This window comes from Triturus cristatus, chromosome 5_2, assembly GCF_964204655.1.
Source record: "Triturus cristatus chromosome 5_2, aTriCri1.1, whole genome shotgun sequence".
In the NCBI taxonomy this organism is placed as follows: Eukaryota; Metazoa; Chordata; class Amphibia; order Caudata; family Salamandridae; genus Triturus; species Triturus cristatus.
The window spans coordinates 107,942,210-107,970,084 of NC_140588.1; positions in this window are offsets into that span (position 1 = coordinate 107,942,210).

Consider the following 27,875-nt stretch of genomic DNA (forward strand, 5'->3'; position numbering starts at 1 on the left):
TGTGTGCGTGAACTGGTGCTTGGCTGGCAGTGTGCGTGGACTGGTGCTTGGCTGGCAGTGTGCATGGACTGGCACTTGGCTGGTGGTGTGAATGTACTGGCACATGGCTGGTAGTGTGTGTGAACTGGTGCTTGGCTGATGGTGTGTGAGTAGTGACTTGCTGCTGGTCACTACACACACTAGTAGCCAAACACCAGTCCACCCAGTCCATCAGCTGGTGTGGTTACTGTGTCAGGCATGTGGGCGTGTGAATGTGATGGGCCCTTGAATGGCACTGTCTGCTGATATTAGTGTTGTAATGTGATGGGCCCAAGGCTGATGTGTGAATGGTTGTGTATGTGTCACACATATGAAAGGTGTATGAATAGCCTGTAAAGAAGTTGGTGCCTTGTCGCGGCTTTTCAGCTCACAAGCGGTGAGTCAATGGTTCAGTTTCTTGTCCTTTCAATAATTATAACAGTGCATTTCATTTTTATGAACTCTCTTGTTTCTGAAATTGGAAATACTGAACCATCACTCACCCTCATGCCAAATCCAACCAATATGTGTGTGTGCTTGAGGAATAGATGGTTGTGTAGTAATATTTGTCTTTTCTGTCTTTCTCTGCCAAGGTTGCATCTAAGGTGGCACCTAAGCAAAAACCTACCAACTCTAGATAATCTCGTAAACTAAACACCCATGGGAGTACATGGTGATGTCTCTCTCGTGGATCTTACCCACAATATCCTGCATACCCCAAAATATTTTCCTCCATTTTTATGCCATAAAGTTCACGCTTCAGAAAGAAGCAACAAATTTCCCACCACCCAGCATTTCCCCAAGTCTCCCGATAAAAATAGTACCTCACTTGTGTGGGTGGGCCAAGTACCCGCAACAGGGAAGGGCGCAAAACGTATTGTGGAGACGTCAAAATTTCCTATTTCAAAACGACCTGGTTTTGCAAAGGGGGGGTCACCTGAGGTTTTGGCCTCGGGCTCGGCGGCCATCTTGGGAAACCTACCAAACCCACACATTTCTGAAAACTAGACATCTGGAGCAGTATAGTGAGGTATGATTTGTGTGTATGCCCCAATGCTTTCCTACCCAGAATTCCCTGCAAACCTCAAATTTAGCTGAATAAAAACAAAATGTTCTCCCCTTTTCTGTGTGGGAAAGTTGTGGGATCACCGGGTCAACACAAATTTTCCACCACCCAGCATTCATTCAGGTCTCCCGATAAAAATGGTATATCACTTGTGTGGGTGGGCCAAGTACCCGTGACAGGCAAGGACCCAAACATTATTGTTGAGACATTTAAATTACATATCACAAAATTACCTGTGTTTTCAAGAGGGGGCACCTGGGTTTTTGGCCCCGAGCTCACCTTGCATCTAGGGAAACCTACCAAACCCAGACATTTCTGAAAACTAGACACCTGGGGGAGTCTAGGAAGGTGTGGCTTGCATGGATCTCCCAACATTTTTCTACCCAGAATCCCCTGCAAACCTTTAATTTTCCTAAAACAAAATCAATCACATTTTGCTCACATTTCTGTGTGGGAAAGTTGTGGGATCACCGGACCAACACAATTTCCCACCACCCAGCATTCCCCCCAGGTCTTCCAATAAAAATGATACCTCACTTGTGTGGGTGGGAAAAGTAACTGCGACAGACAAGGGCCCAAAAAGTATTGTGGAGACATCAAAATTACTCACCACTAAACGACCAGGTTTTGCAAGGGGACTCATCTGGGTTTTTGGCCCCGCGCTCGGTGTTGTCCATCTAGGGAAATCTACCAAACACAAACATCTTTGAAAAGTAGGCACCCGGGAGAGTTCAGGAAGGTGTGGCTTGTGTGGACCCTTAAAAGTTGGCCTACCCAGAATCCCATGCAAACCTCAAATTTGGAAGTGAAAATCAAATTGTTCTCAAATTTCTGTGTTGGAAAGTTGTAGGATCACCGGGCTGTCTCAAATTTCCTACCACCCAGCATTCTCCCAGGTCTCCTGATAAAAATGGCACCTCACTCGTGTGGGTGGGTCAAGTACCAGCGACAGGAAAGGGCCCAAAACGTATTGTGGAGACATCAAAATTACCTATCACAAAACAACCTGTTTTTGCAGGGGGGGCACCTGGGTTTTTGGCCCCGGGCTCGGTGGCCCTCTAGGAAAACCTACCAAACCCACACATTTCTGAAAACTAAACACCTTGGAAAGTCCAGGGAGGTATGGCTTACGTGGATTTCTTAACATTTCCCCACTCAGAATTCTCTGCAAACCTGAAATGTATCTGAAAAAAATCAAATCTTTCTCAAATTTTATGTGGGAAAGTTGTAGGATCACCGGGCTGACACAAATTTCCTACCACCCAGTGTTCTCCCAGGTCTCCCAATATAAATGGTACCTCACTTTTGTGGGTAGGCCAAGGATCTGTGACTGGGAAGGGCCCAAAACATTTGGGACTGCAGTACCAACGTCAGAGACCCCGCGATAGAGACTGTTTGCGATAGATCAAGGAACAATAAAGTATTCTGTTTGGTCCTACTCCTTTCCTTGTCATCCTTGTTATCCTTCGAGTGCCACACGTGGTGGAGAATGTGGGCACCTACTCCATTGAGAAACATTATGGAGACCTTAATTTAGCAGTTGCTCAGAAGACAGGAGATGTTAGAATGGGCATTAGAAAGGCAAACGACATCCACCCAAGGGGACCGGGACCTGTTTAAAGACACTATAGCCCAGCAAGTGGAGTGTCTCCACAAAGTTGCTGAAGACTAGCTCCTGGTGGCTTCACGTACACCAATGCGACAAGAAAACAAGACAAGTTACCCCAACATTGTATTATAGAAGTATGCTCCAGGAAACGACCCAGATGCCTTCCTATTGAACTTTGAGAGGGCAGCTAAGGCCTCACGGTGGCTGGAGCAGAACTGGCCTTTCTTTTTGGCTTCCTGTTAACCGGGGAAGCTCAAGCTGCCTATCAATGTGCCAACCCTTCAGGAAATACCCCCTACAACGAAATCAAGGACATCATACTCACAATCAAGTGAGATTTAGGAAGGAAAGGGGGTCACCAGGGGAAAACCCAAAAACCTTGTTCTTTGAGTTAAAGACAGCTGCTGATAAATGGCTAAAACCCCGGGAGAATACCAAAGAGGAAATCATGGCTCTGATTTATCTAGAACACTATATAGGAAGCTCGACCCATCTCAACCCAACGCTGGCTAAGAAAGCATACTTGGCTCACGGTGGAATAGGCCGTAGAAATGGCCACCACATACTCAAGGGCACAACCCAGATCCCTTTCCCTGGGAGAACGACAGACCTTCCCAATCCGCTTCTGGGGTTACAAAACCAGAGAAAAAGTTTACCAAACCCACACCCGACCCAGTAAGGTTTTGTGTCCCTAGACCAGACCCCCTCCCAACAAGATGACCCCAGTGTTTCGACTGCAGAGATTCGGGACACATTGATCGGTACTGTCCCTACAAGAAAACCAGTGAAGAACCGATAAATGTCAGCTACATCCCTAAAACCGTCATCTACATAGAAGAACTAGGTTCCTGTTTTTAGGTAAGTCTAGTGGTAAATTGGGATCAGATAAAAACACTATTAGACTCAGAGTGCCGCCAGTCAGTTATACAGAGGCCCCTAGTGAAACAAGGACAAGTCCTAGAAAACAAACAGGTACCGATACGGTGCATAGATGGTGTTGTCAAGACCTACCCTGTGATTGATTGATTGATTGATTGATTGATGTACTTATAGAGCGCAGCTATCACCCTACGGGCATCTTGGCGCTTGCATTGGGAACCCGTCCTGGTTTTTCCCTGTAAGATAACCCGTACTGGGCATCCCCAAGGTGAAAGCCAGGCATCCCGCCGCGGGGGGCCGTTGTGGAAATTAAGCAGGCTTGTTGCCCAGAGCTGCATAGTGTGAACTCGTGCTTAGAGTGGGCACCGAAGCGAGAATTATCGAGTCCGTGGACGATTGGGCTCTGGACCCTGCCGCGTCGGGAATCGAACCCAGGTCCCGGGTCTGATCTCTGCTTCAGGGTATGCCTCCTCTAACCAGTGAGCTACACTTCTCCTGTAGCCCTAAAACCCGTGCAGTTACCAGATGGAAAGAGCATATGAGTTAGAGGGTTGCCTACCCTACCCGAGAAATTGATACTGGGGCTAGACAACCCAGAGCTCTTAAGACTTCTCAAAAGGAGAATAGCCGTACCACAGGGACAACCCCCTGAGACCTCCATCCTCCTCACGCAGTCTCCCTGGCTTGGTGACAAAGATTTCAAATATGCTCTGGCCCACGATCCCATCCGCCAAGGTGCTTGGCAACAAAGTACTGATCCTGATTCTCCTAGCAGCTCTTTCCCTTCCTTTATCGTGAAGAATGGCTTACTATATAGAATAGGGAAACCCTCTAATCCACCTCAGCTACTGGTACCCCAGAGTTTCAGGGATCAGGTGTTATTCTTTGTGCACTCGCACTTACTCGCAGGACACAGCGGGGCCCAGAAGACTATCCAAACCATTCTAGAACACTTTTATTGGCCTAGTATATTTGCTCACATAACCAAATATTGCCAGGAATGTGAGATGTGACAGAAAACGAATCCTTATAGACCCCTGGAAGTTCCACTACAAGACCTCCGGATAGATAGGAAACCCTTTGAATGGGTAGAAATGGACCTTATAGGACCACTCCCGAAGTCCAAAAGAAGAAACCAGTATGCCTCAGTCATAATAGATTACGCCAGTCGGGACTAAACAGCCTTTCCCCGAAGGGCCCCTACCTCCTCAAACATCAGTGATAAGTTGGTAGAACTGTTCTCCCATGTAGGGTTCCCACGGGAGATCCTGACTGATCAAGGCACCCGTTTGTCTCTCGCCTGATGCGCCAGGTCTGTAAGTCCCCGAATTTCTTGCACATTAAGACCTCGGTGTATCATCCCCAGATGGATGACTTGTGTGAGAGGTACAATGCCACTCTTCAATTAACTTTGAAAAAGATTATGACGTAGAGGGTGGGGACTGGGATGTGCTTCTCCCCTTGGCCCTCTTTGTTGTTAGGGGACAAAAACAGGGCAGTCTTGGATGTCACCCTTCGAACTCCTCTATGGCAGACAACCGCGTACCCTGTTAGAAATTAGAAAAGAGGCCTGGGAACAAGAAAAGCCGAAGGAGTACAAGACCTTTATTGATTATCCCCAGGGCTTAAGGTCTTGCATCCCCAAACTGCGGGAGTAAGCGCGGGCCAACCTAGAGAAAGCCCAGGTACGTCACCTGACCTTCTATGACAGGGGAAAGAAGTGGCATCATCTTAACATAAACAAATGGGTGTTGGTGCTTTTACCCTCATCCCTACCTAAGACTAGTTCTGAATGGAAGGGCCCTTATGAGGTAGTCAAAAATGTTGGACTAACTAGCTATCGCCTTCAAGTTAGCCCAAAAAAGTGAGATCTGTCACATCAAACTGCTCAAGAAATGGCTAGGGCCACCTCCTAAGAACAATCGTCTGGTTGTCTCAGAACAGAAAGAAGCTGCGTCTACCCTAAACCACTTGGTTATCAATGAAACCCTATCCGACTATCAGAAGGCCTCCCTAGAGGAGGTATTAATTCCTTTCTCCTCTCTATTTTCTGATCTAACCGGGAAAACCATGATAGTGGAGCATTCCATCATTTTCACTCCCGGAAAGGTGGTGAAACAACACCCTTAGCGCATACCAGCAGCCCGTCGAGAAGCTATATCAAAGGAGATAGAATCCATGTTGGAAATGGGTGTTATCAAACCCTTCCAAAGCAATTTGTCCTCTCCAGTGGTCATTGTACCAAAACCAGATAATTTGGTGTGCTTTTGCATCACCTTCCATGCTGTCAATGCCATTTCTAAGTTTGATTCCTATCCCCTCCCTGGAATAGACAAATTAATTGAGAAACAGGGGGAAGCACAGTATATTACCACGCTAGACCTCACAAAGGGTTACTGGCAAGTCCCTTTCCATCCTTAGGATCAATAACAAACTGCTTTTTCCACCCCAATGGGACTGTATGGGTTCACTGGATTGCCCTTCAGTTTACACAGTGGCCCCGTCACTTTTCAGAGACTTATGAACACTATACTCCAGGGGCACCAGGCTTATTTGACCCCCTACTTACACGATATAGTGATATACAGTCCCAGCTGGGATCAACATCTATTCCATTGCCAGAAGGTTTTCCAGGTCCTTAAAATGGTTGGTCTCCACATCAATGCCAAGAAATCCTGAGTAGGATTCCAGAAGGTCAGGTACTTGGGGTATCTCCTAGGAATTGGGGTCATCGAGCCACAAGAAGAAAAAGTAATGGCTATATCAGCACCCCTTTCCCTGCAACAAAGAAAGAGGTCAGGGCATTTCTGAGATTGCTGGGGTATTACCGTAGGTTCATCCCAAACTACTCGGAGATAGCATCTCCCCTGACAGATCTCCTACAGAAAGGCGTAAAGGCCAGGTAGTTCCTTTCTCCACCTCCTCAAGTCCAGTAAGCCTTCCATGAACTGAATCAGGTTCTTACCTCTAATCCTGTCCTCATTTTCCCTAATATCTCTTATATTTTTGATCCTCCAAAGAGATGCCTCTGAAACTGGCTTCGGTGCCATTCTGTCACAGCTGTCTAAAGACGGGGCTGAGCTCCCTGTCGTATTCATCAGCCAGAAACTGTACCCCCGGGAACAGAGGTATTCTATTATTGAGAAGGAGTGTTTGGCCATCAAATGGGCAGTGGACAAACTATGTTATTATCTGAAGGGATCTCCTTTTAGCCTGTACACTGACCATACACTCCTGCAGTGGATGAGTTATAACAAGGGGAACAACCCCTGCATCTTGAGGTGGTTTTTGTCTTTGCAGCCCTACATCTTCGAGGTACGACATCGCAGGGGAGTAGAAAACGGAAATGAGGACTATCTTTCCCCAAATCTCCCAGGTCCCCGATTGGAAACTGTCTGGGGAAGGGGTGTGTCACGATTCATCTGGTCTGGTCGAGAGGGAGGAGAGCGAGGATACCTTCCCCCCCTACGTCTCTTCTCTTCTCTGTTTCCAGTCTCCCATAGACGTGACTGTGGGTAAAACAGACAATGTCTTTCCTCAACTCGACTTCCTGGAATCCAGGCCGTCCCACTTGACAGGGTCACATGGACCAATCAGAAGCTCCGACGACCCCGCAAGGGACTTCATATCCGGCCTTCCTCCAGCAAAATACGTTAACTCCGGTGCGGAGGAGCACTCCAGGTCAGAAGACAGAAAGAGTGTGGCGATCCAGGACATGACCAAGCCTGAGTTCGGTAGCAGGTTGATACCAAGTGGCGCAGGCCTGGCAAGGAAGGCTCCGGAGAGGGGCTTCCAACCGAGGGGTCATCCCGGAAAACCAAGTTGGGAGCCAGACCCATTTTGACAACACAAGAGATCCAGCCTTGCTCCCAGAGGAGGGAGCTTCCGAAGGTACTTGACTGCTTCAGGGGGCTGTTTTTTAGAGAGGCGTCAGATGCTAGGATGTCTGAGGTGGAGAGGGGAGGGGGTTAACAGGGTTTTACAGAACCGTGGTAGCCTGCAAGAAAACGACAAAGGTGGTGGTGAAAACGGGTGTTTGGTAACCCCCTCACTCCCTAGACCCTTTAAAGCACATACGGGTGGATAGGTTGTCATAAAAGACTCTTGCTTTTGTTTTCCCTGAGGACCTATCGCCTTGACGTGGACCAAAAATACCCAAGTACCAACTTCAGAGGACTCAAGACCCAGCGATAGAGACTGTTCGCAATAGATCAAGGAGCAATGAAGATTTCTGTTTGGCTCTATACCTCTCCCTGTCATCATTGTTATCCTTCAAGTGCCACATTGACCCACCCACACATGTGAGGTAACATTTTTATCGGGAGACTTTGGAAAATACAGGGTGTGTGGAATTTTGTGGATCCTCGCAGATTCCAGAAATTTCTAACACAAAAATGTGAGGAAAATGTGTTTTTTGTTTTTACAAAGTTCGAGGTTTGCAAAGGATTCTGGGTAACAGAACCTGGTGAGAGCCAGTCAAGTCACCCCATCCTGGATTCCCCTGGGTGTCTAGTTTTAAAAAATGTATAGGTTTGCTAGGATTCCCTAGGTACCGGCAGAGCTAGTGTTCAAAATCCACAGCTAGGCACTTTGAAAAAAAAGGGCCAGTTTTCACTATAAAAATCTGGCATGTCCAAGTTGCGTTTTGGCACGTTTCCTGTCGCGGACACTAGGCCTACCCATACAAGAAAGGTACCCAAAAAAATCCCTCTGGTGCCTGCACCAGAGGGATTTCAAGTGCCATGTGTGAGGACGGCTGGGAGCCGTCCTGCGCCCACACCCACCGTGGCTCAGGACAGCTCCCAACCGTCCTGAGCATAGAAACGTTAACAGCCTGCAATATTCCAACATTATCTACAGAAGAGGGGGTGACATGTCTCGACCCTTCTCTAAAGAGGAGTTGATAGAGGTTATCAAGAATCTTCTGAATGGCAAAGCCTGTGGCCCAGATGGATTTCCAGGAGAATTTTAAAAACTTTTTTCAGATGTTCTAGCTGATTATCTTTTATCACATGCAAACGTAATGCTACATGGGGCGCTATACCCCCTTGCTTTTTAAAGGGAACGTTGTAACTTTTTTAAAGACAGGTAAAGATGCCAAGGATCCAAGCTCCTGTCATCCTATCTCATTACCGAATACAGATTATAAGATCATTGCAAAGCTGCTTGACAAGAGATTTGACTTAATAGCTCACAGATTGATCCATACAGATCAGAGTGGTTTTATAGCCGGTCAGCAGTTGGGGACAAATACGTACTATCTAGCTGAAGCTCTGGACTAGTTTGCAGTTAATGTTACACAAGCTCTTGTGTTTCTGCTAGATGTGAAAAAGCTTTTGACCTCGTGATCTGGGAAACCCTGTTTAATATACTGACGAGGTTTGGTATTCCATCCCGGATCATGGGCTTATATATAAAATGTACTGTAAAGCTGAAGCCGGTATTATCATAAACTCAGTAGAAGTGGGGCAAATAAAGGTGTTGCGTGGCACAAGGTGGGGTGCCCGATATCCCCTATTTTATTTGCCTTCTCAATTGAGCCATTAGCCAGAGCAGTTCAAGGAAATAATAGTATCCATCCACCTCTCCCACAGATGGATAAGATTAAATTATATGTCGATGATATCATGTTAATTTAGGACAGTAGGAACAAGACCCAAGAAAAGGTTTTTTGAACTCTTTGCTCAATATGTGGAGCTGGGAGGGTATAAAATTGACAAGAACAAGACAGAAATAATATTGGGTGGCTGTAATACTGATGTTTTATACTCGTATATGTTTGCATGTGTTAATTTACATCCCAATCGATACCTAGGGATAAGGTTCTATTCTAAGATTGAGGATATGTACGCCCTTAATTTTGCCCCTCTCCTTTTAAAAGTTCAAAATCTATTTTCTAGATGGAATTCTCTCCCACTGTCTATTCTTGGGAGAGTCTCCCTGATTAAAATGTAGGTCCTTCCACAATTCAATTTTCTTGTTCTCTGCTATTCTATGTGTTCTATCTGCCACCTTTTTTTTTTATATCTGTACATTCTCATCATTTATCTGGCAAAAACAATCAGCCAGAATTGCACTAAGCACTTTATATGAACGGCAAGGGTCTGGAGGGTTAGCGCTCCCCAGTCTTAAAGATGACTACTTTGCCTATTTTGCACAATACATGTGTAGGTTTAATTCACAATTACATACAGGACTTTTTTTGAATAATTTTATGCAGTTGATTTATAAAGAGTTTCATAATGTGGATGTGTTTAAGTCTGTTAAGCTACCAAAAAAAGTTCGCTATATGAGCTTGAAGCGGTTCTTTCTGAAGCGCAGGGATCTTTACAAGAGATATTCCATTCCCCTGATTAATGTGGCGACACCCCTGGACACAGTAGATATTGAACATGGGATGAAGCTTGCACCCAAAATTGTCCAAAAGTGGGGAAAAGCAGGATATAGGAAAATCTTGGATTTACTGTTGGGGGATAGATGGCAAAATTTAGCGGAAGTCAGACAGCATATACATGACAACATTTTACTCCAGGGTTCATTTAGAGGACTTAATAAAACACTGTCTAATATAGATTTAGGCCAGATCCTCAGTAGAAGAGCGGCAGTCGTTGCACTAGTTGATGACGGGGCACTGGAAAAGCCTGTTGAATGGAAAAGAATGCTTTCCGCTATTAAAGGACCTGACCTCGCCCAAAAAGCTATACATAAATGGGACAAATATGAAGGCCTGGAAGTTACAAATAAGATGTGGAAGGAAGTTAATGCACTACATTTTAGTGTATTGAGGGGGGGAAATTGGCGTTGAATGTTCTTTTTCTCTAAATGGCTTCTTTATAGAACCCGGCTTTTTTAGCACACGTAAATCCCAGCCTTTCGGCTAACTATTTTCGATGTATAGGCCAATCTCCTGTCAATTGGACGCATGTAATAGGTCATTGCTCATCTATCCAGGGATTCTGGGCTGAGATATTCCAGTACCTTGCAAGGGAATGGGAGGTCAATATTGTTCCGACCACTTGGCTGAGAGTCGCGTGGTAGGATCAGGAGCTGGGGCTTCCTGATAAATGGGTAAAATTAGTATATATAGCAACAGCCGTGGCTCGGTCCCTCTTACTTCAAAAATGGTGTACTCAGTTGATCCCCACGATGAAGGACTGGCTACTGAAAATGAGGTGGGTAAGAATTAGCGAACGGCTATATGCAATGCGAACTGGAGGAGTGATGACATTTGAAAAACTTTGGGGGAATATTTCCTGCCAGAAGAAGCAAGGTTAGTTTGCAAGTCCTTTTCTCCCAAATGTAATTGCTATGCACTTTACGAGCTATTTCGCTATCTGTTTTTAAGACTACTGCATTTATGGTATGAATTCATTTTGTGCCCTGCTGATAGTTGCTTATTGCAATTTTGTATAGTCTGCGCATCGATTAAGTTATTGAAAATGAAATATGTGTTCATGTCTACATTTATTATCCGAATGCTGAGTCTATGATGAATATTACCTAGAATATGTATTTATGTGAATGCAATGCTTGGATCCTAATAAAAATATTACAAATAAATAAAAAGATGTAGCACCAAAGATGGGTTTGCCTGCCACCAATCAGTTAGGATGTGCATGCCCTTGACACACTGTTACACTGTAGACAATTCAGTGTAATGATTGAAAAATTCATAACACATTTTAAGTGCATGCAAAAAACACTATTTGTACATGTATCACATTAAGGGCCTAATGAGTTGCAACACAACTGGGTCCATCATATAGTTTGCTTATGCAAATGTGGAAACTAGGCAATTCTGCATTGAGTGACACTGAATCTCAGAGAGCACCTGCTCACCAACTCTTATCTAAAACTTGCAAGAGCTTTACAGAAGGTGTAAATATATCCTTTTAGAGTCAGCTACCTTTGCTCACCCTGTGTAGGAAAATGCTAATTTTTACATGCACATCTTATTTTTTGCTAGGTTTCATTGCTGTTTTTTTGTTTTTGCTCTGCTATCTGGGACGCTGCTGTCCAGTGCCTAGTGTATGTGCTCTGACCCCGAAAAAAGTGTCAAATGGTATACACCTGATTAACGTATTTAGCTTACCTGGAAGTCCTTAGTATATGGTACAAAAGTGTACTGAGGGCCTGTAAGTTAAATGTCTCTAGTGGACTACAGCGCTTAATGTGCTACCACTAAAATGGCACTGCAAAGCATTTCAAATTCAAATTCAAAGCAAGCTTTATTCTGTGCAGAAAGTATCACCATAAAAGCATTTAAAAAAAAGAAAGACAACCATCACAATTAAAAGAGAAGAGAATAATGTGCAAACAGTTATAAAGCAGCAAAAGATCATAGTCTGTAAATTGGTCAAGTACAGTACAAATTTGCATGATAAATAGTACAAATAAGCAGGATAGCATACAGCTTTTATATACAAAAAGTGCTAATGCACATCCCTTTATCAGGTACAGTACAAGATAATCAAAGATGCCCTATAACATATAGATTCTAAAAGTGCATTGTGCTATTATATGTACATATAAGTAATGCATAGCATAACTAATAGACTATGACAAATAAATATAAACTGAACAAAATATTATTAGATGCCCCGATAAAATACGCAAGACATAATGTGCAACAGAGCCTGCTTCATGCAGTAGCACAGAGTAAATTGTGCACTCATGGGTCCTGATGAGCAATATATGGGATGGCTACTTATACTCTTCTAGCTAATACTGTAGCAGTCTTTTTAAATGTAGATTTATCATTCTTCTTCTTGTCGCCATTTAGGGTAAAATTTCGAAGTTAAAAATTGATTTGACCGTTATATATAGTTCCAAGAGAAAATCATTCAAGATCTTTTAGCACAGGACACGACAATTATATCATGATTAAAATTAGGTAGGGGTTTAAAAAAATATTAGTTAAATTGTTCCATCTAGGAACAACATTTCGCAAGATAATAAAACAGTGCATTCTAATAAAACCAGTTTAGCAATAAAACATTTTCACTTCAGGGGACTTTATATGACTGTATTTTTTAACAATTTGTTACGCTTGTTCCATGCACAGCCTAAGAACTTGGCCACCCCACAAACCAGTGATTGGGTGCCATCTGTTTTTAAAATTTGAACGGCGGCTAAATGCTTTGTTGTCCTAAGGTTTCTGCAGACTGGTTTTAACCATCTAGCCCTTGCCGGTTTGTACGCCGGACAAGCGAAAAGAAAATGGGCAATACTTTCCTCCGGGGCAGGGCAACATGGTCATGATTGTGAGGAGGGTTTTAATGAATTCCATTTAGCTGTAAACGAATTTAAAGGTAAAGAAGCTATTCTAAATTGGATGTACACGGTTCTATCTCTTGGCACTTGAATAAAGTCCATATATGGTTCGTAACAGCTATATTGTTTGTGGGAAAAGTACTCCTCATTTAATTTCCCCAGATGGAGAGTTCTCAGTTCCCGTTCTGCTACCCAATTCCAATAAAGCAATTTGAGATCCTCTTTAGGAGGAGGGATCTGGCTTGCCCATGCCCCGGACAGTCCTAAATCAATTAGCAATTTCTTAAGATTGGTCAGCTATTTAACTTTGTTGCCCGTGTCTAGTGTCAATACCTCTGAAAGTGCGGCTGCATACCCAGAGAGCTCCTGTGTCCGCCGGAGACGTGCCCAAAAGAACAGGGGACAAGACCTGGCGATATCACTAAAGGAACGTCTACCCATATCGAATAAGATTGGTCTCAGGGGAGTACTGATGGGAAGTGAAACTAGCTCTCTATAAAATTTGTGTTCGGACTTAGAAATGTCATCTGTATTATCAAAGCCCCAGAGCTCACTGCTTTACTCTCATAGACTGCCAGGGCAGGAGCAACCGGTTTGCTTAATGATGAGCTTTGTGCTTTCCTAATAGCTCCTGCCACACGCTTGTGGTTTAGTAACATTTTATCTAGATGGTGTCTCCAGTTCATCTTATCGGAAAGTCAAACCCCCAGATAGTTAAAGGTTTTGACTCTCTCTAACTGGCTTCCATCTAAAGTGGGGCTCGATCTAAAGTGTTTACAAGAATTAAAAACCATAAACTTGGTTTTTGAGGTGTTTATCTTGAGGCCTCGGATAGTACAAAAAAGATGGAATCGGTCTAATAACTTCTGGAGACCAGCTGGAGTTTTGGAAATAAGCAATGTGTCATCGGCAAATAGGAGGGTCGCGATTTTTTTCCCAGCCAGGGTGGGTGCGTCTGCAGGGTCTTTTCCCAGAAAGTCAACCACCCCATTCACATACAATGAGAATAGGGTGGGGGCCATGACGCACCCTTGGCGGACCCCCCTACTGACGATGATCCTGTCGGTACCTTGGCCCTGGGCTCCCCATCTTACACGGGCATAGTTGTCCTCGTGTAAAGAGATCAATAAATTCAAAACTTGTGACGGGGTGCCCATTTCTGCCAAAACTGACCACAAGGTCCCCCTAGGTACCAGATCGAACACGGTCTTGAGATCGATAAAGGCAACATATAAGCTGCCCCTACCAATCACTACCACTTTCCAGTAAAGGAGGAACAGCCGAAACACCTGGTCAATGGTCCCGGTGTTCCTTCTGAACCCCGCTTGATATTGGGAGATAATGTTACCGTCATCTATCCAGTCCTGAATCCTGTGTAGGAGAACCCTGCCAACCACCTTTTGAATGGCATCTATCAAGCTAATAGGCCTGTAATTGGCAGGGTCCTCCCTATCCCCTTTTTTATATATAGGGACAACTTCGTCTCCTTTCCAGGAGTCTGGGACCGGTGCGCCCTTGGCAATTAAGTTAAGCAAGAGCAAAATGTATTTGGCCCATCTAACTGGATCTAATCGCAGTAGGTCCCCCGGAATTCCATCCGGTCCAGCAGCTTTGGCAGGAACGATGCAATTGATTGCATCTACAGTTTCTGTGATATTAAAAGGTGTAACATCATCAGCAGGATGTGAATGGTATGCGTGCTCTAGGGGCTGCTGGTTAGCCAAGGAATCCTGGGATGAGTATAATCTAGAAAAGTGAGCGTGCCATTCTAAGCTGGTGATATGATTGGGTATTTGGACGGTACCTTTAGAGTCAGTGGCTTTAAACAAATTCCAAAATTTTAGAGAATCCCTTGGGTTGCAAGCGTCTTTTAATGCCTGCCAGTGTGATTCCTCCCAGTCACGTTTTGCTTTGTTGATAGTAGCATTATATTCTTTCCTGGCTTCTCTAATTTCAGGAAGAATTTTCCCTTTTTAAGCAAGGGATAAGGCTTTCCTCTTTAATCGACATTCCTTGGTAAACCAGGGATTAAGTCCCTTTTTGTTGTTACATTTACTATTAGATGGTTGCCCAGACTGGAAATGCAGACTCATCTGACTGATAGTTGTATCGTAGATAAGTGTTGCCTTAGATGTTGCTAATGGGTCTTTTGCAACGACCTCGAGATCCTTGGTTCTGGTCATAAGAATTTCAGAAATTGAATGAATTTTAAAATCTTGCCCAACAACCTTCGTCCACTTCAGAAATCTACCAGAGTTGGAGGGGGCAACATCTTTGCTGGTTAAGATTGGATCAATGGTTAGGGCTTGCTCAGGGCATAGCCAAGAATTCTGCAAACGGCAGGACCGAAAATTATGGTCGCTATCCACTGTGGCGCCGATTATCATATCAATGGAATCAGTCCAAAGACGAATTTCCACTAAGATGTAATCGATACGTGAAGTGGATCCCACTCTATTAAAAGTGTGGGCTCCCAAAGAGTCAGATGGAACTCTGCCGTTCAGTGCCCTCAAACCAAATTCTAGAATAATTGCATTAATTTGAATAGCCACCTGGGACCACTTCTTAATGGGAACTAAATCTAGGGGGGGGTATTCCCCATTGAAGGTCTTCATCTAATGTCCCCAAGAGATCATTCGAACCTAGGGGTTCGAAAGTGCAATTGAGATCCCCTGCTACCATAATTTTCGCAAGTGCATGGCAGCTGCTTAATTTTTCCACAAGAAGTGAGAGGGTAGGTGAAACTTTGGCCGCAGGCATCCCTCTTACGTAGATATTAAAGAGTTTGAGGGTTTCCCCTCCCTTTGGCCCTTTTATAGTGAGCCACAAGATGTCTTGAGAGGGGACTATATTTTGCTTTACTGTCCATCCTAGATCAATGCTGACCCACACAATCAGCCCGCCCGATGGACGCCCCTTGCCAACATGAACCGCTGGGATAAAGAAGGTGGTGTAACCTGACTTATAGAGTGGAGTCAAGCACCAGGTTTCTTGGAAGATTCAAAGATGGTGATCATTAACTAAACTGTTCCAATGGGGCAATAAAAGTTTGTTCTTGAGCCCTGCAACATTCCAAGAGAGTATCTTGAAGGAAGTGTTACGTTTCTCAGGCACCATAGCCACCGCATCAGTAGCTGTATCCATTATAAATGTCATAAGGTTTGTTTTTGGTTGGGCATAACCTAAAATTGTCTGGCCTACCTGAGCTAAATTTGAAGCAACCGGGGGGGGTAACAAGCACACATAGTCCCCCTGGTGATGTGGATTCCAAAGAAGAGTTATTAAAAAGATGGGAATTGGAAATAGGCCCTACACATGCTCTTCTATCAGAGTCAGCAATAAGTGCTGTACCATGGTTTTGAGAACTAGCCGTGTATGGTGTCTGGTACAGAGGGCAGAGAGCGGGGTTAACAGAAAGGACTTTGTCCTGTTGAAAATATGTATTCTGCCTTACAGACTGAACAAGAATATTGGGTAGTCAATCGTTTTGAGACAATGGTGAGGGAGGGTCACACACTAAGAGTTCTTGTTGGGAAACAACTCTTTTCTCAACTAAAGGTGGAAAGCGCCTAATCTGTATTGAGGACGACTCTGGGGAAGATGTACGATACTCTAACGCGATCAAATTATCCGCCAGATCTACGTTTGACAACGTTAATTCGATATTGTCAAACACCCCATTTGTAGATGGACACCTACTTGCTCTTAAAATATCCTCCCGTATGATGGAGCGGCAACCGCTAACATGTCTTAGCCAATGGATAGACTTGTTAACTAACGAGTCTTTACTCTTGGCACTATGAATGGCATCAAGTTTGGGAACATTAACCATAAAAACAGTGTGCATTGCTTCCAGATGGTCCCTATGATTAAGGGAGGGTAAGGAATTTGTTGGAGCCCATAACTTTGGATGAATTTGAAAGTCAGGCAATGATGATGTAGTACTCCTGAGCATAAGGTGTTTGTTGGCTCAAGAATAATTCTCAGGAGGATTGTTAATGCCAGTAACTTGGGGTATCTTACAAATATTAGGTTTGCTTTTGTATACACGATGAGACGCGTTATCCTGTGCCATTCCAAGCCCTTCACGTTCTTTACCAATGCTCGGCGATGTACTAGGGGGGCACTGTAAGGTAGTAGGACACTGATTTAGGTGACAAGCTAATGGAGAAGACCTGACTAGAGAGTTAAGTCCTATGATCATACTTTTTAAAGATTCAACTTTAAGGGACTGGATAATTTTAATCAAGTTAGTATCAGGACATTTACAAGAGCAGTTCCCGTTATGATGGATTTGAGGAGAAAAGGTTTTGGCTGTAATTTCGACCGGAATAATAGTGGGAGAATCTGCTAGAACTTCAAACCTGTTTGTACAGGGTATTTGAAAGCCTGCTTGGCTCGTGGTTGGACTAGGAGAATCAGCCTGTAGATCCGAAGCGGTAGCTAAAGGTTGTTTGTGGCCCAACGATTTGACTAATTGTTCGTCAGAATTACAAGAAGATTTCTTGAACATTGCTGGTATAATAGTTGGCGGGCCAGTTTTTATGTTGGCTACTATTTGAAAGGGAGCAGAGGGTTTGTCAATACCTCTAAAATATCTGCAACTTACTGGCTTGCGGAAGTGAGAGTAAGAGAGTGGGCCCAGCCCAGCCACCTCCAGGCAGTGACGGGCAAGGACGGGCCCGCCCTTGGCCCAGGTTTCGCACAGGCACAGCCCGCGCGCGTCCTGCGCCGCGGGTGTCTCGAGTGCGTTTTGAGCGCGAGGCTGTTGTTAGCTCCTCCCTCCAGGGAGTAAAGACCTCTGGGACTTGGAGTCCCTGGTGCGATGCTGGAAAGATGCTGGCAGAGTCAAACAAAGGCACGTCCTGCGCCGCGGGTGTCTCGAGCTCGTTTTGAGGGCGAGGCTGTTGTTAGCTCCTCCCTCCAGGGAGTAAAGACCTCTGGGACTTAGAGTCCCTGGTGCGATGCTGGAAAGATGCTGGCAGAGTCAAACAAAGGCGCGTCCCGCACCGCGGGTGTCTCGAGCGCGTTTTGGAGCGTGAGACTGTTGTTAGCTCCTCCCTCCAGGGAGTAAAGACCTCTGGGACTTAGAGTCCCTGGTGCGATGCTGGAAAGATGCTGACAGAGTCAAACAAAGGCGCGTCCCGCGCCGCGGGTGTCTCGAGCACGTTTTGAGCGCGAGGCTGTTGTTAGTTCCTCCCTCCAGGGAGTAAAGACCTCTGGGACTTGGAGTCCCTGGTGCAATGCTGGAAAGATGCTGGCAGAGTCAAACAAAGGCGCGTCCCGCGCCGCGGGTGTCTCGAGCGTGTTTTGAGCGCGAGGCTGTTGTTAGCTCCTCCCTCCAGGGAGTAAAGACCTCTGGGACTTGGAGTCCCTGGTGCGATGCTGGAAAGATGCTGGCAGAGTCAAACAGAGGCGTGTCCCGCGCCGTGGGTGTCTTGAGCGTGTTTTGAGCGCGAGGCTGTTGTTAGCTCCACCCTCCTGGGAGTAAAGACCCCTGGGACTTAGAGTCCCTGCGGCGATGCTGGAAAGATGCTGGCAGAGTCAAACAAAGGCACGTCCCATGCAGCGGGTGTCTCGAGCGCGTATGGAGTGCGAGGCTGTTGTTAGCTCCTCCCTCCGGGGAGTAAAGACATCTGGGACTTAGAGTCCCTGGTGCGATGCTGGAAAGATGCTGGCAGAGTCAAACAAAGGCGCGTCCTGCGCCGCGGGTGTCTCGAGCGCGTTTTGAGCGCGAGGCTGTTGTTAGCTCCTCCCTCCAGGGAGTAAAGACCTCTGGGACTTAGAGTCCCTGGTGCGATGCTGGAAAGATGCTGGCAGAGTCGAACAAAGGCGCGTCCCGTGCCGTGGGTGTCTCGAGCGCGTTTTGAGCACGAGGCTGTTGTTAGCTCCTCCCTCCAGGGAGTTAAGACCTCTGTGACTTAGAGTCCCTGGTGTGATGCTGGAAAGATGCTGGCAGAGTCAAACAAAGGTGCGTCCCGCGCCGCGGGTGTCTCGAGCGCGTTTTGAGCCTGAGGCTGTTGTTAACTCCTCCCTCCAGGGAGTAAAGACCTCTGGGACTTGGAGTCCCTGGTGCGATGCTGGAAAGATGCTGGCAGAGTCAAACAAAGGCGTGTCCCGCGCCGCGGGTGTCTCGAGTGCGTTTTGAGCACGAGGCTGTTGTTAGCTCCTCCCTCCAGGGAGTAAAGACCTCTGGGACTTAGAGTCCCTGGTGCGATGCTAGAAAGATGCTGGCAGAGTCAAACAAAGGCGCGTCCCGCGCCGTGGGTGTCTCGAGCGCATTTTCAGCGCGAGGCTGTTGTTAGTTCCTCCCTCCAGGGAGTAAAGACCTCTGGGACTTGGAGTCCCTGGTGCGATGCTGGAAAGATGTTGGCAGAGTCAAACAAAGGCGCGTCCCGCGCCGCGGGTGTCTCGAGCACGTTTTGAGCGTGAGGCTGTTGTTAGCTCCTCCCTCCAGGGAGTAAAGACCTCTGGGACTTGGAGTCCCTGGTGCGATGCTGGAAAGATGCTGGCAGAGTCAAACAAAGGCGCGTCCCGAGCCGCGGGTGTCTCGAGCGCGTTTTGAGCGCGAGGCTGTTGTTAGCTCCTCCCTCCAGGGAGTAAAGACCTCTGGGACTTAGAGTCCCTGGTGCGATGCTGGAAAGATGCTGACAGAGTCAAACAAAGGCGCGTCCCGCGCCGCGGGTGTCTCAAGCGCGTTTTGAGCGTGAGGCTGTTGTTAGCTCCTCCCTCCAGGGAGTAAAGACCTCTGGGACTTAGAGTCCCTGGTGCGATGCTGGAAAGATGCTGGCAGAGTCAAACAAAGGCGCGTCCTGCGCCGCGGGTGTCTCGAGCGTGTTTTGAGCACGAGGCTGTTGTTAGCTCCTCCCTCCAGGGAGTTAAGACCTCTGGGACTTGGAGTCCCTGGTGCGATGCTGGAAGATGCTGGCAGAGTCAAACAAAGGCGCGTCCCGTGCCGCGGGTGTCTCGAGCGCGTTTTGAGCGCGAGGCTGTTGTTAGCTCCTCCCTCCAGGGAGTAAAGACCTCTGGGACTTAGAGTCCCTGGTGCGATGCTGGAAAGATGCTGGCAGAGTCAAACAAAGGCGCGTCCCGCACCGCAGGTGTCTCGAGTAGGCCTGGGCGGTAAATTCTGTTCCGCTCGCGAAATTTGCGCAATTTGGGTAATTCCGCGTTCCGCGGAGAACGCGAAATTGCCCAAAATTCTGCTTTCCGCGTCTTCGCGAAATTTTTGCTTGTTCGCGTTCTCAGAATGCGTGTTTGCGAGATATTTCTCCCCGAGCACGCAAACAGTGATTGTGAACAGGAAAAAAGCATCGCGAACAAGTAATTCCGCGTGTTCGCGGAATTTCTGCGTGTTCGCGGAGATTTTTTCCCGTTTCGCGTAGATTTGCGTAACGCGATTACGCAAATTCCGCCCACCCCTAGTCTCGAGCGCGTTTTGAGCGCGAGGCTGTTGTTAGCTCCTCCCTCCAGGGAGTAAAGACCTCTGGGACTTAGAGTCCCTGGTGCGATGCTGGAAAGATGCTGGCAGAGTCAAACAAAGACGCGTCCCGCGCCGCGGGTGTCTCGAGCGCTTTTTGAGCGCAAGGCTGTTGTTAGCTCCTCCTTCCAGGGAGTAAAGACCTCTGGGACTTGGAGTCCCTGGTGCGATGCTGGAAAGATGCTGGAAGAGTCAAACAAAGGCGCGTCCCACGCCACGGGTGTCTCGAGCTCGTTTTGAGCGAGAGGCTGTTGTTAGCTCCTCCCTCCAGGGAGTAAAGACCTCTGGGACTTAGAGTCCCTGGTGCGATGCTGGAAAGATGCTAACAGAGTCAAACAAAGGCGCGTCCCCAAAGCATTTCCACAGGCCTGCCCTTGAAGCCTGGGTGTACAGTTTAAAAGCTGCCAATTCGACCTGGCAAAATAAATATTTTGTCAGGCCTAAACTTTCCTTTCCTATAAGTCACCCATAAGGTTGACCCTAAAGGCCCACAGGGCCAGGTGAATGGTTTCAAATCTGTATTTCATATTTTAAATGTTCTGGTAGTGGAAAACCTTCAAAGTGTTTTTCACTGCGCCACTGCTTGCTTTTCTGTTGAAAAGCACTGGTTTACATTATACCACGTTATAATGCTTAACTTTAGTTTGGGAGTAGCTAGGAAAATGATTCAAGGACTAATTTCAATAGTAATTTAGAATCCAACTTATTGGTATAATGTTTTTTTTATTACTGTTTCGAAAATTACATTTTAGAAAGTTGTCCTTTTCCTGCCTGAGCCATATGTGCCTTTCTGCCAGTGTTCACTGTCACCCAGGAGCTGAATGGCTCCTTGAGTAAGTGTGCATTGGCTCCCACAGCTGATAAAAAGGCAGATGTGTTCGCCTTCCCCTGACATTAATGGCCATCTGGGCTGTGCCCAGGAACATAATAAACTTCAAAGGATGCCTTTCCTGTCACAGGCAGATGTAGCTCATACCACGTGTGCTCCCTCTATTGCCCTGCTAGCCAGTCGGGCACCAATCCCCCTGGGAGGGGAGCTGTCCTTTGTAACTGGTTTGGAGTCAACACAAGGGAACGTTTGGTCATTGTCATAACCACACATCTGATTAGGCACCGGGAGGTCGGCACAGTGGAAGGAATGCTCTACCATCTTGGTTTTATGTAGAGAGGGGCACTGTGGGATAGTTTACAGTAACACACACAGGATGTGCTGCAAAAGTGGGCAAGGTCACCCAAAGGGATGTTTGCCCCTCTGGTTAGGGAGTGGCCAGGAGTTTCCACTGCCCACAGACTAGCACCGAGCATAAACGTGGCAATTCAGTTACCTTTTCGGAACACTGCTGGACCTCTGGAACACAGAAGATCGATTCAATCTGTTGTGGTAACCTGTGAGGAGAAACCCAAGGCCTGGACTGCTTGGGCAAAAAGGGTCAGTTTGCTCACCTACAATTAAATCTTGGGGACGCAAAAAGCTACAAGAAGGCCATTTTCCTGAAAAGTCGAGCTGATCAGTACCTACTAGACCTGCCGTAGACACTGCTGGTGGCTTCTACTGGAATCCTGACTTCTAACTGGTGTTCCTAAGGTCCTTCTATGATGAAGCATGCCACCAAGGGCTACCCCTGGTAGTTGAGCATTATTTAAAATTATTTCCTCAATAGGTCAAAAGGAAAGTTCTCATTTTGGTCCAATCGAGTTGGACTCTATAAATTGTGTGAAGTTCTGTGTCAGAGAAGGGTTAGCCCATGCTTTACAGCACCTCTTCACTTTCCCTAATGATTTTTGGGCCCTTAGTTAAGGTAGGAATGCAGACTGGAGGTGGTAGTAAAGCTACACACCCGTAACCATTGCTGGGTGTTGCGCTGTGGACTGCGCATGCAACTGTCCCCTCAGACATTGTGGGAAACCTGGGACGTGAATGAGGATGTTGATGCAGGTGTAACACACCCCACTGCATCTGCATCAGGTCTAACATGAAGGGACACAATTCTAGCATTTCCTTCACATGAGCGCACTCATCTCTAGTGCACTGCAACTCACGGAACCTCCTGACTGAATTTTGGGTGACTTCTGTCCTTACACCAGCTTCCTCCATGTTGCTGTGCAGTTGACTCTGTTATGCATGTGTTTGCTGTTTCCGTTGCACTGATGTCCAATGTCCAAGTTGGTGCCAGCACCAAGCATTCCGTGTGGGCTGGCTTACACTCACCCCACACACATCTAGTACGGGCGTCACTGTACATGTGGCCCTGCCAACAAAGGGGCCCGGGCGCATGTGCCCGTAGCCAGTTCAACATGATATCAGCGTGTGTCCCTGTGTTCTTGTATGCATGAGGGCCCTGGGCCCTATGACATTTCATTGTGCTATGTACATCAGATGCAAACGTGTCACTACAGGCAGCAGGTTGTAGCTTGAACATGTAGCTTTGTCGTCCCCCACTCAATTCGTAAGGGGAGTGTCCAGGGACATAGTACGCAGAGCCTACATGGGTGTGTGACTGCTATTTGAGCGCCCCTGCCCGTGGTTCTCTACTGTGAATGAGCATCTGCATGTGTCTCTATGGCAGTGTGGGTCTACTTAGTGGGGTGTTTGGTGGGCCCTGAAGGGTCATAGACACCAATGTATGTGTCCTGGTCACAGTCCATGGTTTCGGACCCCACTCACACCTGTTGGGCCACCTCCTTTTGGCATGCAGGAACATGGCATTGGGGTGCGATGTGTGGGTGGGTAAAGTGTCGTGAGCCAGCTGTGCTTGCGGGTGCTTCCTGCTGTGTGGTCTGTTGCAGGCTCGGTGTTCTCCTCTGAGTAGCTTGGCTGTCCGGGTCCTGGTGGGGGTTGCGTGGGATATCCATGTGCTGTTGTAGGGCATCAGCGTTGACTGTGTGGTGGTCCTCTCAGGCGACACTGATGTGTTGTATTATGTGCTCTGCTGAATGTGTTGTGTGCCCCTCTGCGATGTGAAGGGGAGGTGCATATTGACTTTGTGTTGACATATATGTTGGCGCATTGTGCAGGTTTGCATGCAGACTGTATGGAAATGTCCAATGTGACTGTTTGGGGGGTGCAGGGTTCTTCTGCGGGACAGTGTACATTTGGTCTACATGACAGATGTGAGGTCGTACACGTACATTTCTATTTCACAGTTTCCGGCTCCGTCAGATATAGTAGGCATGTTTCTGTGCATGTGCGGAGCCAGTTGTGTCCTCTGTTCTGCAGTGTCGGCTATGCATGTTGTTCCTCATTGTCATCAATGTGGGTGTGCTGTTCGTGCTATGTGTGTGTGCTGCAGTGTGTTAAGGGGATCTGGGCCATAGACCTGTGTGATTGTGGGTGTGCAGTGTAGTATACCTCGTTGTGCATGTATGCCATTGTGCCCACTCCCCCGTCCCCCAGTCCCTGTTCATTGCACTCCCTGTTGATGTTGTGTCAGGTCCTCTCGAGCTGTGTCCGTACTCTCTACTCCTTGCACCATCTCCACACTGATGACTGTGGCCTGTGTTTCCTTCAGCTCCTTCGGTGGCGCTGGACTGCCACCTCCTGTCGCCGTTGCTGCCTTCCTGTTGGCAGCGGGTTTGTGCCTGGTTTAGGTAGTCACGTAATGCCGGCGCCTATTGGGTTCCTGGATTGGCCTCCTCGACACTCCGCCTGCAATCCAGGTGGTCTGCTTGTGGGTCAGTTGCTGATAGTGTTCTGTCATCTCCATGACGCTGGTCATGTTTTCCTGCGGTCTGCACCCCGTCTTCCACTCCCTCTTCTTCTTGGCCTTCCCCAGCCCCGTTGTTCCTTGCTGGTAGTCTGTGGGGGTTGTGGGGTTCGGGTTAGCCCCTGCACTGTGTCGGGATGCATCCATGTTGTAACACACTTTGGATTGTTTTTGGTGTATTTTTTCTGTGGTTTTTATAGTGCATAGTTCCGCCAGACATGTGGGATTTGCAGACCTGTGGATGGTTTTTGCTACTTTTGGTACCGCGGTTGGCCTCATCGCATGTTTTTTTGTGTTCGTGTATCGTATTTATGTGGCGTGGCGTTGATTTTGACACAGACATTTGGCGTGTTATCTGGTGACTATCGCATGATACCACCTTGTTGTGAATCCCACGTTGTCACTGGGTTATTTTCCTGCGATAGGCTGCGACATTGAAAGTTGCATTACGCTACTCTTGCGGTAATTATCGCACGTTCTTGTGAATATACCCCATAATCTACGGTATATCATATGACACAACCCATGCACATATACATTCATCCACACACTACCTGTACACCTATGAATCACATAACGACTAGCTTTGAACGCATCCATTTACTCAAGCAGTACCTATGCACTCATTCAATAACTCAAGCACTATCTATGCACTCACGCATTCACTGAAGGAGTACCTGCACTCATCTCAAGTCATACAGTAATCACTGCACTTGTCTATTTGTTCATGCACGATCCATGAACTCATTGATTCACTCAGCTGCAACTCATGCACTCATCCAATCACACAGGCACTACCCATGCACTCATCCAATCACCCAGACACCACTCGTGCGCTAATCAAATCACCCAGGCACTACCCATGCACTCATTCAATCCCTCAGTTACTATGCTTGCACTCAACCATTTACACAGGCACTACCCATGCACTCCTCTATTCACTCAGGCACTATCATTGCACTCAATTATTCACTCAAGCACTACGCATGCACTCATCCAGTCATTCAGGCACTATCCTTCAACTCAACCATTCACTCATGCAGTACCCATGCACTCATACATTTACTCAGGCACTACTCATGAACTCATTCAATCATCCAGACACTACCGATGCACTCATCCAATAACCCAGACACTAACTTTCCACTCATGCATTCACTGAGGCACAACCCATGCACTCATCCAATCACCCAGGCACTACCCATGCACTCCTCTATTCACTCAGCCACTACCCATGCACTCATGGAATCACCCAGGGAGTACCCATACACTCATGCAACCAACCAGGCACTAGCAATGCACTCATCCAATCCCCCAGGCACTACCCATACACTCATTCATTCACCCAGGTACTATCCATGCACTTGTGGAATCACCCAGACACTGCTATTGCACTCAACCATTCCACCAGGCAATACCCATAAACTCATCCATTCACTCAGTACTGCAGATGCAGTCATGCAATCATTGAGGTATTACCCATGCATTTATCCAATCACCCACACACTACCCATGCACTCATGCAATGAGCCAGGCACTACCCATGAACTCATCCAATCACTCAGGCACTATCCTTGCACTCAACCATTCACCCAGGTACTACCCATGCACCCCTGTATTCACTCAGGCATTATTCTTGCACTCAACTATCCACTCAGGCACTACCCATGTACTCATCCAATCACTCAGGCACTATCCGTCAACTCAACTATCACTCACACAGTACCCATGCACTCATGCATTGACTTAGACAGTACTAATGCACTCACCCAATCACCCAGACACTACCCATGACACTCTTCCTCTCACCCAGACACTACCTTTCCTCTCAGACATTCACTGTGGCACAACCAATGCACTCATCCAATCCTTCAAACACTATCCTTGCACTTATCCATTCACTCAGGTACTATGCATACACTCATCCAATCACCCAGATACTGCTCATGCACTCATTTAATCACCTAGACACTAGACATGCACTGTTCCACTCACCCAGGCAGTACCCGTGCACTCATCAAATCACCCAGGCACTACCCATGCACTCCTCTATTCACCTAGCCACTACCTATGCACTCATGGAATCACCCAAGGACTACCCATGCACTCATGCAACCAACCAGGCACTATGCATGCACTCATCCAATGACCCAGGCACCACCAATACACTCATTCATTCACCCAGCTCCTATCTATTCACTCATGGAATCACCCAAACACTGTTCTTGCACTCACCCATTCATCCAGGTACTACCCATGCTCTCATCCATCCACTCAGGCACTGCCTATGCAGTCATACAATCATCGAGGCACTACCCATGCATTCATCCAATCAGCCACACACTACACATGCACGCATACAATGAGCCGGGCACTACCCTTGCACTAATCCATTCACTCAGGCACTATCCATGCACTAATCCAATCACTCAGGCACCATCCTTGCACTCTACCATTCACTCAGGCACTACCCATGTACTCATCCAATCACTCAGTCACTATCCTTCAACTCAACCATTCACTCATGCAGTACCCATGCACTCATGCATTGACTCAGGCAGTACTCATGTACTCATCCAATTATCCAGGCACTATCCATGCACTCATCCAAACACCCAGACACCACCTTTCCACTCATGCATTCACTGAGGCACAACCCATGCACTCATCCAATCATTCAAACACTATCCTTGCACTCATCCCTCATCCATTCACTCAGGAACTATGCACACACTCATCCAATCACCCAGATACTACTCATGCACTCATTCAATCACCCAGATACTACCCATGCACTGTTCCAATCACTCAGGCAGTACCCATGCACTAATCCAATCACACAGACACTACCCACCCACTCCTCTATTCGCCTAGCAATACCTATCAACTCATGGAATCACCCAGGTACTACCCATGCTCTCATGCAACCAACCAGGCACAATGCATGCAGTCATCCAATCACCTAGGCAGTCATGCATTCATTGAGGCACTACCCATGCATTCATCCAATCACCCAAACACTACCCATGCACTCACTCAATGAGCCGGGCACTTCCCTTGGACTAATCCATTCAGGCACTACCCATGCACTCATCCAATCATTCAAACACGATCCTTGCACTCATCCATTCACTCAGTCTGTTGCCAGCTCTTGATGTAGAACACTGCACAGCAAGGTCACCTTCACTTGCATTAAGTCTTGCAAGTTCAGCTCTTGCAAGACGGTTTTGATGCATTGTCTTCAGGTGCTTGTACATAGAAGATGTACCGCAAGAATATTTTTTTTCGGAGCCCCGAGACAGCACCTTTTTGCATCTGTTGCAGGTCACCTTTTGCGTGATGACTTTCTTTGGGCCCTCTAGGAACGGTAAAAAATAACCAGACCACACTCTCCTTCTTCATGGGCGGTGGCTCATCTTCCTCCTGCAAAAGGGGCTGCTCCTCCTCCTCTTGCAATTCTTGTTGTGTTGCCATCTAAAAGTTTCAAAGTAGAAATCCCAAAAACACTAAAACACCTGCAAAATAGGTTCTTCCTGATTGAGTTTGACTGTTGCCAACCACACCCAATATTAGAAGAAAGGGGGTGGGATCTAGCAAACTTAAGAATGACAGTATCTTTAAACAATCAATTCTCTTCTTTTTTTGTGTCACATGGGGTGCGCAACTCCTCTGCGGTGCCATTGCGTACCGGACACAATTTCACAACTTTTTTTAGATTTACATTTCAACAATATTTGCTTGTATCTTATAATATTTTATTTACAAATAACTGTACCTCTTTAATTAAAATAAAGCAAATGAATCTATATTGATATATAATATTGTTTGAAAAAACATTAGAATCGC